Genomic DNA, 9,473 nt, shown 5'->3' on the forward strand with positions numbered 1-9,473 from the left:
GTAGAAAAATTCAATTAGTTTAATAGAAATAAAATTTAAAATATATATATGTAATATGTGATGTAAGATAATGTGTAGTAGAGTCCGTAAAATAATCATATGAACAATCAGTAAAAAATGCAGAGAAGGGAAAGGGTACCTTTTGGGCTGGGCCTAATCATCTGCCCACTTAATCAATTCATGTTTATAGGCCTAAAACTATCGTACATATTCCAGTTTGCCACCAATGGGCTAACCCCAATTGGAACTTAGATCCATTACAGCTAAATTCTCCAATGTTTTGCCTAGTGGACAACTCCTATGGCATATTACAATAGCAGGTCAGGTAGGACAGAGTCTCCTCCTCCACCTAGTTGAAAATCCCCTCCCCTTTTGGAAGAAACCTCGAGGAACTGTTATTTTATTTTTTTTCAACCACCCTGTAATAAAAATATTTCTTCATTTCACAAGTGATATTAACATATTCCCACGACCAAAACATTAATGATACTAAATATATAGGGTGGTTTTCACGAGGATGGATCTAGATAATAAATGTGACAGCAACTTTAGACATTAGAGAAAAGTATTTGTGTTTTAGTCAAAGGAGAAAGTTGGTTTTGAAAAGTAAAGTTTGAAATGGGAGTGTGTAATTTAGAAAAAATACATATATACAACTTCTAGCGACTACGCTCAACAACAAAACGCATATAGTCAAGTTCAGCATCTATGAAACTGTCGTTTTCAGAGACCTTTCCTAGAGGCTTTCATCCCTCATAAAATCTTCGTGCCTAAAATAAGAGTAAGTTTGACGAGTAGTGCTACAATTATAAAAATATATTTGTAAATTAATAAAATTTTCTGAAATTATAATTTTACATATCAACGCATCTCTTTAAACTAAGTCAATTTAAGAGTTTAATTTTATAAAATTCTTTTATAGTTAAAATATTTCTCCTCATCAAATATTATATATTCAAACTCTTGATCATATGTAATAGTCAATCTTTGAAAAGCCATTAAAACTTATATATTAAGACTTACTTTATATATTAAAATTAAACATATATCAAGGTCATCCCCGTGAAGGAAAAATCATCATTGCCGGTATATTAAAAAGAATATTGCTGCTATGTCGTCCGGACGGTACGTTTAAATGTACCGTTAGGTTAAAAAATAAATTCATTTAATAATTAAAAAAATAATTTTAAATATATAGATATATATTTTTATTTTTTAAAAATATTTAAAAATATTAAAAAAAATGGGCCACACCAGCTTTTAGAGCTGGCGGTACAGTAACCCCACCCAATTAAAAATGGAAAATTCTTCTTATCATCCTCATACTTCACACACCACACTTATTTTAATTTTTTTTCATTTTTTCTATAATAAATATGTAGTGTGTAGATGATAAATAGAATAATTTAATTAGTTTAATAAGAATAAAATGAAATAAAAAATAAAAAAATAAAAAATATTATTTTAATATATAAAGTGTGTGGTGTGGGATGATGTGTAACATTTTCCATTAAAAATATAGCCAGCATGATGTTCAGTGACAAAAATTTTCTTCGTTGGAATGAGGACACGTGTTCTTTCGCTTCTGACTCTCTGAGCAGCAATCAGAGAGATGAAACCAATGAGTTCTACTTCTCCTAGGGGGCCGCTTGCCCATAAAATAGCATCAATACTATATTAAAATAATATATATATTGTGAAATGGTATTAAAGTTCATGTAAATATTTTGATGATTAAGATATATATTTTGAGAAAAATTTCATTTTTTGTTTGCATGAGTATGATATTTATTGTTTTTTAAAAGAATATGTGACGTTTATACATTTTTTTTTTAATGTTAAAAAACCTCTTCAAAGTAGGATTCTTCATATACACCTTTACAAAATAAATTTAGAGCACTTTCAAAAGTTTAACTGATTAAATCGTTATAAAAATATATATGAAATGTGAATCACTAAGGGATAATAGTTATGATTAGAATAATAATTTTTTATGAAATTATTGATTAATTAATTTATATATATTTATATATTTATATAAGGAAGGGAGTGTTATGGGTGGGGACCACAGGCAAGTTGTAGTCCTAATAAATGTAAATGGTGGAAGGGAGGGATTAAGCAAAGAGCATGGTATCTATACATCCAAACCACTCAAGTGGATTAAAAAAAGGAACGACTTTTTGGTATGGTGAGTGAAGAATAATCCCTAAAAAGAATATTATCTTTAATTTTAAAAATAAAATTCAATTTTATTAATAAAAGTTAATAATTTTCCTTTTTGACACATTTTAATTTTTTAAATACTGCTCTTGACTTGACCGTTTGTCAATAACCCAACAATAAATGGCGATGGAACTAAAGATATGATGCAAGAAAAAATATAATTGTATTTTAATTGCACATCAATTTATTATAATTAGTTAAAAAATAAATTTTATTAAAAATAATATTAATTTAAATTTTAAATATGAATGAATCAATATTCATACATAAATTAATACACAACTTTATTTATATGTAACAAAATTAATTATACAAACAGCTCATGCAAATTGGATAGCCCATTCGTCCTCACAAATGTTGACAGGATTCTGAACTGTGCCAACTATCCATCCAATGAAATTAAGCCACATCAGCAAAATTCAGAATTACTTAATTTTTTTTATCAAATTTTAATCTTTAAAATATTAAATACATAAAATAAATTTTAGTCATTATTATTTTTATTATATCATCTATTTTAAATATATTTATGAGAGCCCTTTAAACTTGGAAGTATTCTTTTGCTAAAGTAACGCTAAAGAAAACAGGAAGCATGATAAATAATAATAAAATAAAAGAATTTTTTGACTTTTACCGTATTCTTTATATATTTAATTAGTTAAAATAATTATTTTATATTAATAAATATATCGTCACCACTTATATTAATAGAATGTATAATAACTACTTAAAAATGACAGTACATAAAATTTTTGTAAAATAAAATAGATGTCAAACTCATATCAACTTATCTCAAATTAATAATTTATGAGACTCACGATTTTTTCAACTTTTTGTAAAAAATTAAACATATACCATCTTGTTCTATACATCGAGATATATATATATATCTCAACTTATTTCATATATTTAAATATATTTCAGTTAAACTTACAAAATAATATTATTTACATATCAATTCAACTTATTTAAAATTATCTCAACATCCTATCACAGTCTAAATCTTATTCTCTTAATTTAAGCTATCCGTACAGGTAGCACATTCCATGATCAAAGCTTCCAACCCCACACTATTTTGAAAGTACAATTATTTTTTTGAAGGCATGTAGATGGAGACTAAGGCACGCATGCGTTTTTATTTAGCTACTTATTCTTTTCCTTGATGAACTTCTCTTTATAGATAGATAACTACCCTCTCTCTCTCTCTATATATATTGGGATTCATTAAATATTTTATCATTGTTTTCTGGGAGCAACAACCAACTTGAAAATTTCCCATGCAGCTTTAAATTGAGGATTTAATGCCCCACACACTTACATGAGACTGTTTCTCTACGTTTCTTGTTGGAGCCATTGATCCTGCGTCTCCTTGTTGAATTAATTCTCAAATATTCACAGTCATGCATTCAATAGTTTTGAACCTCTTCTCCTTTGATTTTGTAAAGTTGAATAGTCTGATTCATATGGAGATCATTGGAGTTATTAACAAAGCAAGTGCATGTTACCTAACATCAAATAAATACAAAACAGGGCCAGTAATCATTATCAAGCACCATAATCGACTGCAGAAGCTTCATCCCCATTGCAGACAGCCACAAACATGTAAAATGGAAGAATAAGGTGTCTATTCAACAGAATAATGTAAGGAAAATTAAAGAAGCATTGGTCAATGAATGAAATGATGGCTCAACCGACTGAATGATGATCCAAACACACCCATCAGCACAAGAAACGGTGAGCTTTGACCGCCACAAAAAGGAAAGCTCCTTTTGCTGCTCAACACCAATCTCCAAAACCCAAAACTATTAATATATAAATATATATTCTAATTCTGTTATATTATTATATTATTTAAAAAAGTCTTCGAATTCGGAATTCCTTTTGCTTGGGTGCTTTGTCATTAAATATTATAATTCCCTCGCTTTTTGAATGTTTTTCTTATCCAATACGTTCAAGCATTCACCTTTTATTTATTTATATTTATTGTTCTCATCCCCCACCATTCGAAAGGGGAAAGCAAATGTGGTGTGTGAGGGTCTCAATCTACAAAAAGCCAATGCTCATTCAATGGTTGGGAAACAGGATCTTAACTTTGTGGGACACCCCATTTAATTTTTAATTAGTCCTCTTGACCCAATCTTCTTGATTAATGCTCGCCATCTGAACATAAACGCGTAATAAAAATGTGAAAATAAAAAGTATCTAACATTAATTCTCATCTCTTAATACAAGATAAAAAGTCTTACATCTACATGATCTATCTAGATCATATTTCTGATCTGCTAGGGATTTTTATGCCTCAATGATGCACTTTAACTTTTTCATGAATCACAAAACCATATAAAATATACAGATCATATACCTTCAAAATGACTTTTAGTACTTAGTTAGTTCTCTTAATATCATTCATATAGATTCTTGTTTTTTTGAATTTTTTTTGTAATCAAAGACTCATTTTAACTATTTATGCCCGACTCCCACTTAAAAAATCCAATTATTTAGTTGATTAAGACAAATTTGTGGTCTATTCCCATTTTCTTTATTTGCAAGGGAATCAAACACATGTCACGTACATGTGGTTCTTTTTTTTTTTTTTCCCGGAAAATATTTTAAATATTCCTATTGTTCCAACTCGAGAATACGTGCATGCATGATTCATAAACAAGTGATCATGATCGATCCAATATATATAAATTGTTCACTATTCGACAAGATCATAATCTCTTATGTTTATTAACCTGTAAAGATCTTCAAGTTGTAAATTACAATCATTTTGCCAACTGTTTGCAAGCATCTGTTAGGTATAAATCCTAAATATACAAGTCTTTTGTAAAAATGTTGGTCCTATGAAAAAAGTAAGTTTTTTACACTTTTTTTTTATGATAGGGTCCACTTAATTATAAAAATGACCTGTGCAATGTTTGTGTATTTGAGATTTGTATATATCATTTTTCTATTCATTATATCTTAGAGACAATGAATATGTATTGACTTCCCAGGATCATATCAATCTTTTGTAATATGCTAAGAATTTGAGATAGCTTAATCCTCATTAAACATATAAAACAGTAAGATCTACGTCTTCCCATCAGTTTAAGTCTTTGAGATAAGTGATAATTTCACATGGCATCATAACAAATATTCTGAATTTGAAATCTCGATTGATCTATACTTCATCCAATTAATTAGATATTTTTTTTGTTAGGCTCACTTAATGAGGAGTATTAAAGATATAAATAATAAAATCTATTTCTTTTTATTAGTTTAGATTTTGGCACAAGTAGTGATTTCATAATCCCCTAGTTCCTAAATTATTTACTTTATTCAAAGGTTAGTTAAAAGTTTGGATAACCAAATATTACTAGGTATTCTTATATATTTCATTCATAAACATCATTCAAATATAAAATATTTTTCAATTTTAAATTTTTTTCATAATAATTACCTAATCATTACAATTTTTTCAAACTTACAAATAAAATACAAAAAAATAATATAAAATTTTCAGATTTATATACAAAAATAATATTAGGAAATTATATTCAGCCAATTTTGTAACTCTATAATATTTTTATTCAATTTTTTTTTCTATCATTTCTCAAAGTCCAATAAAAAAATTTTAATTCAAATTATTTCACTAATATTTAAAAATTATTTTATTAATATTCATATATATTTCGAGATATTCTAGGTGTCCAAACAAAATTTAAGATTTATATCAACAACATTATTGGATGTAAAACATGTTTAAAGATTGAAGAATGTTAGATACAGTCTTAGTTGTACAGGTCTTATTCCATTTGAAAAAAATATGGCCTACTATTAAAAAAATTATTTTTTTATATAAATTTCAGATTTATTTATTTTTTTAAAAAAAAAAATACAGAACTTGTATACTCTAATACTCTAAATATTATAAGAAAAATTTTATTTATCATTTTCTACACTATATACCAATAAGGAATTTATTATTTTTATTCTTCTCTTTAAATGTATATGTTAAGATATAAATATGTATATTTAAATAAAGAATAAAAATAATAAATTAAATGTTAATATATGACGTAGAAATAATAAAGAAAATTTCTCTTTCGTCTAAAAGATAATATTGAGTAGAGTGAGGGCCCACGCATCCGCAACGGCAACCGCCAAATCTGAAAAAAGGAGGGTGATTCGTTGGCCAATCCACGTGTGAAAACCATAGTTCGATGTCCAACACGTAGGAACGCACATTAAACCAAATATAAAGTTCCAACAAAACATCATTGATTTGATCGTTTCCAGGAATGTAACAGTTAACACAAACCCTCTCTCGCCCTTTTTATTTTTATTTTTAATTTAGACTAAGAATAGAATACAATAGATTTGTTTTATTTTTGAGCAGTGTTATGTCCATTGAGGATGTAGTACGAGCTCGATTTGTGAAGATTATTTTTTTAATTTTTTAATTCATTTTTTTCTATTCTTAAATATTTATTCTAAAAATAAAAAAATCTACAATATTATTAAAAAATATTTCATTAATCACTAAGTGAAAAAGTGAATAAAGACACAAAATCAGTATGCACATTCGGTAGGTAGTGTTCCTGTTTATTTTTGTATCATTTTCTAATAAATGGGTATCCAAAGTACAAAAATATTGACATGTGGATATAATGGTATCGAACTTGAACAATAAAAGATTTATTACTTCTTATTAAGGCTTTAAAACGGTTGGTCTAGACCGGTAAAATCAACCGGACCGATCGATTTGGTTCGGTCCAGACCACATCGAAATATATGGAGTTTGGTTTCGGTTCATGATTGTCCACGATTCTTCGGATCGAAGTGGACCGGACCGACCTAATTAAAAAATATATATATTTATTTTTTATATATATTATTTGGTATAATAATTATATAATTAATTATGTAATTTTCATCTAACCTATCCGCATTTATAATATAAATTTTTAAATATGTAATTACAAAATAATATTCTATTAATTAAGTAGTGTATATTATCAATTAAGTTATAATCAACTCACTATTAATCAATTACTAACATCTACATCTATATCTAATTAAAGTTATTAGATAAATTTTTTGTAAAATACCTAAGTTGTAAATAAATATAAAGCAATTTGTAAATTATAAATTAACTAACCTAATATCAATTTCCCATTATGTATATATGTATATAGTATATATATATATTATAATTTATATATAAATATAATTTATAATTTATAATATGTATTATCTATGTATATATAATTTATAATATGTATCATTGACCATATAAAATTTATTTTTAATGAGTTAGTTACATAATCTATATTAATAATTTATTTAATTTTAATTTAGTAATTTAAATAAAATGTTTAATTGATTTATTTAGAAAAAAAAGAATAAAAAAATAATTAGATTGAACCGAATGAACCGACCGAACGGGACCGGACTGAACGGACCAACTAGATGTTCGGTCTAGTCTGATTTGAAAAAAATAATAGACCGAAAAAATGATGGACCGAATCAAATCTGATCAAACCCGACCAGACCGGATCGTTTTCACCCCTACTTTTTATTGCATCTTTTTTAAAAGTGATTATTAGTAAAGTTATATTTTTTTAAAAAAAATTTAATAATTAAGGATGTTAAAAAAATATTTTAAAAGATAAAATTTTCAAATAAAAAATAATAAGCTATCACCGTCCTTCAATTTCGGGAGTAAGCAATCACTATCCTCGAGATCGGATTATTCCCAGAGCCAGGAGGTAATTTTACTCGTCTTATTCTTTGTCGGTCTCCCCGTCTTCACATTTGTTTCCATTAAAGGCCCCTTTCCTAACCCTCTACATTCACTTTTTTTTTTTTTTAGTATGCACATGTTTTTCCTATTTCTACAGCTTTATTCTCAGCATTTTTAATCCATCTTTTCTGCAAAGGAAAGATCCAGTCAAATCAAATTAATTCCGTTTTATCGTTTTAGATATGATTTTTGGAATCTTTTATAAAAGTAATCATCCTATTATCAATTCGGCTCGGCAGGTAGCATACACCATTCACGTTATTTAAATAAAAAGATTTAATTTATAAAATTTAAATTTAAAATATTTTATTATATAATTATTTTATTAAATCTTAAATCTAATAAATAATTAGCCATGTGTCTGAAATCAATCTCTGTTGCTACCATGCATAGGGCTTCTAATGAGCCAAAAAAGCATGTTCCCTATTCACATGTCCATGATTACGATAATTTAATTGGTTGGTGACAAAAAATGTTGAAGCATCTGTTTACTCTCTTAAACGACCGACATTTATTCTCTTTCACGAATATCATGTCCAATAATTAAGATATGTTTACAAAGATAACTCTACTCCGTCTTAAATGGAGAATGAGATTGATTAATTCTATTTTAAGCAGAGTATTCTATCTCTCAAATGGTGGGTTTGTAGAGAATTATAATATGGACTAGACCACATGTCAATCACAGTTATGTAATGAGGATCAAAGCTATTAAAGTTGTAGTTATCTTATAATATATATTAAAGTTGTAATGCCCGTTATTAATTTATTATTAAAAAAAATAGCCTAAAAATTAATGTGCTCAGGTTAATTAAATATGATTCATCAGATTTAATTTTTGAGAAAAAATTAAAACTTTACAAAACATCTAAAATAATATTATATTAAGAAACGTCAGTTTATATAAAAAGAGTCATCGTGGTTGGAATTTGTGTTGTATTTTCTGGTGAATCCAAGATATGATCTTCTTAGGAGGGGTCAGGATGCATGGTAGTCATGTGGTGAAGATGAAGATATATAAGAAATAATATTGAATCAGAAGAAAGAATGATAAACATTCCCTGATGATCAGAACGAACGTGCCCATGCATGCAGATTATATTATATATTAATTATTTGTTCAAATATGACCAAAATTTAAAGCAAAATGCAGAAGAAATTGCCAAAACCTGAGGTTGATATATATATATATATATGATAACAGGGTGGCCATAATACTATATATAACAATATGCATGCACCAGTGACAAATTTCATGTATATTTAAAGGGGGCTGCATTTTCCACACTCCTTTGGCATGTGTGCTAGCTAGCTTATGTTTTTTAACTCCAAGTTGACCATATTTCATATATATATATATATATATAAGGGCTTGGAACAATATATATAATTATATAAATGTAATTAACTGGTCCCAAATAAATATAAAAATTATTTCATATTCTTTTTGCAAAAAAAA

The sequence above is a fragment of the Carya illinoinensis genome, chromosome 2 (genome assembly GCF_018687715.1).
Source record: "Carya illinoinensis cultivar Pawnee chromosome 2, C.illinoinensisPawnee_v1, whole genome shotgun sequence".
Taxonomy (NCBI): Eukaryota; Viridiplantae; Streptophyta; class Magnoliopsida; order Fagales; family Juglandaceae; genus Carya; species Carya illinoinensis.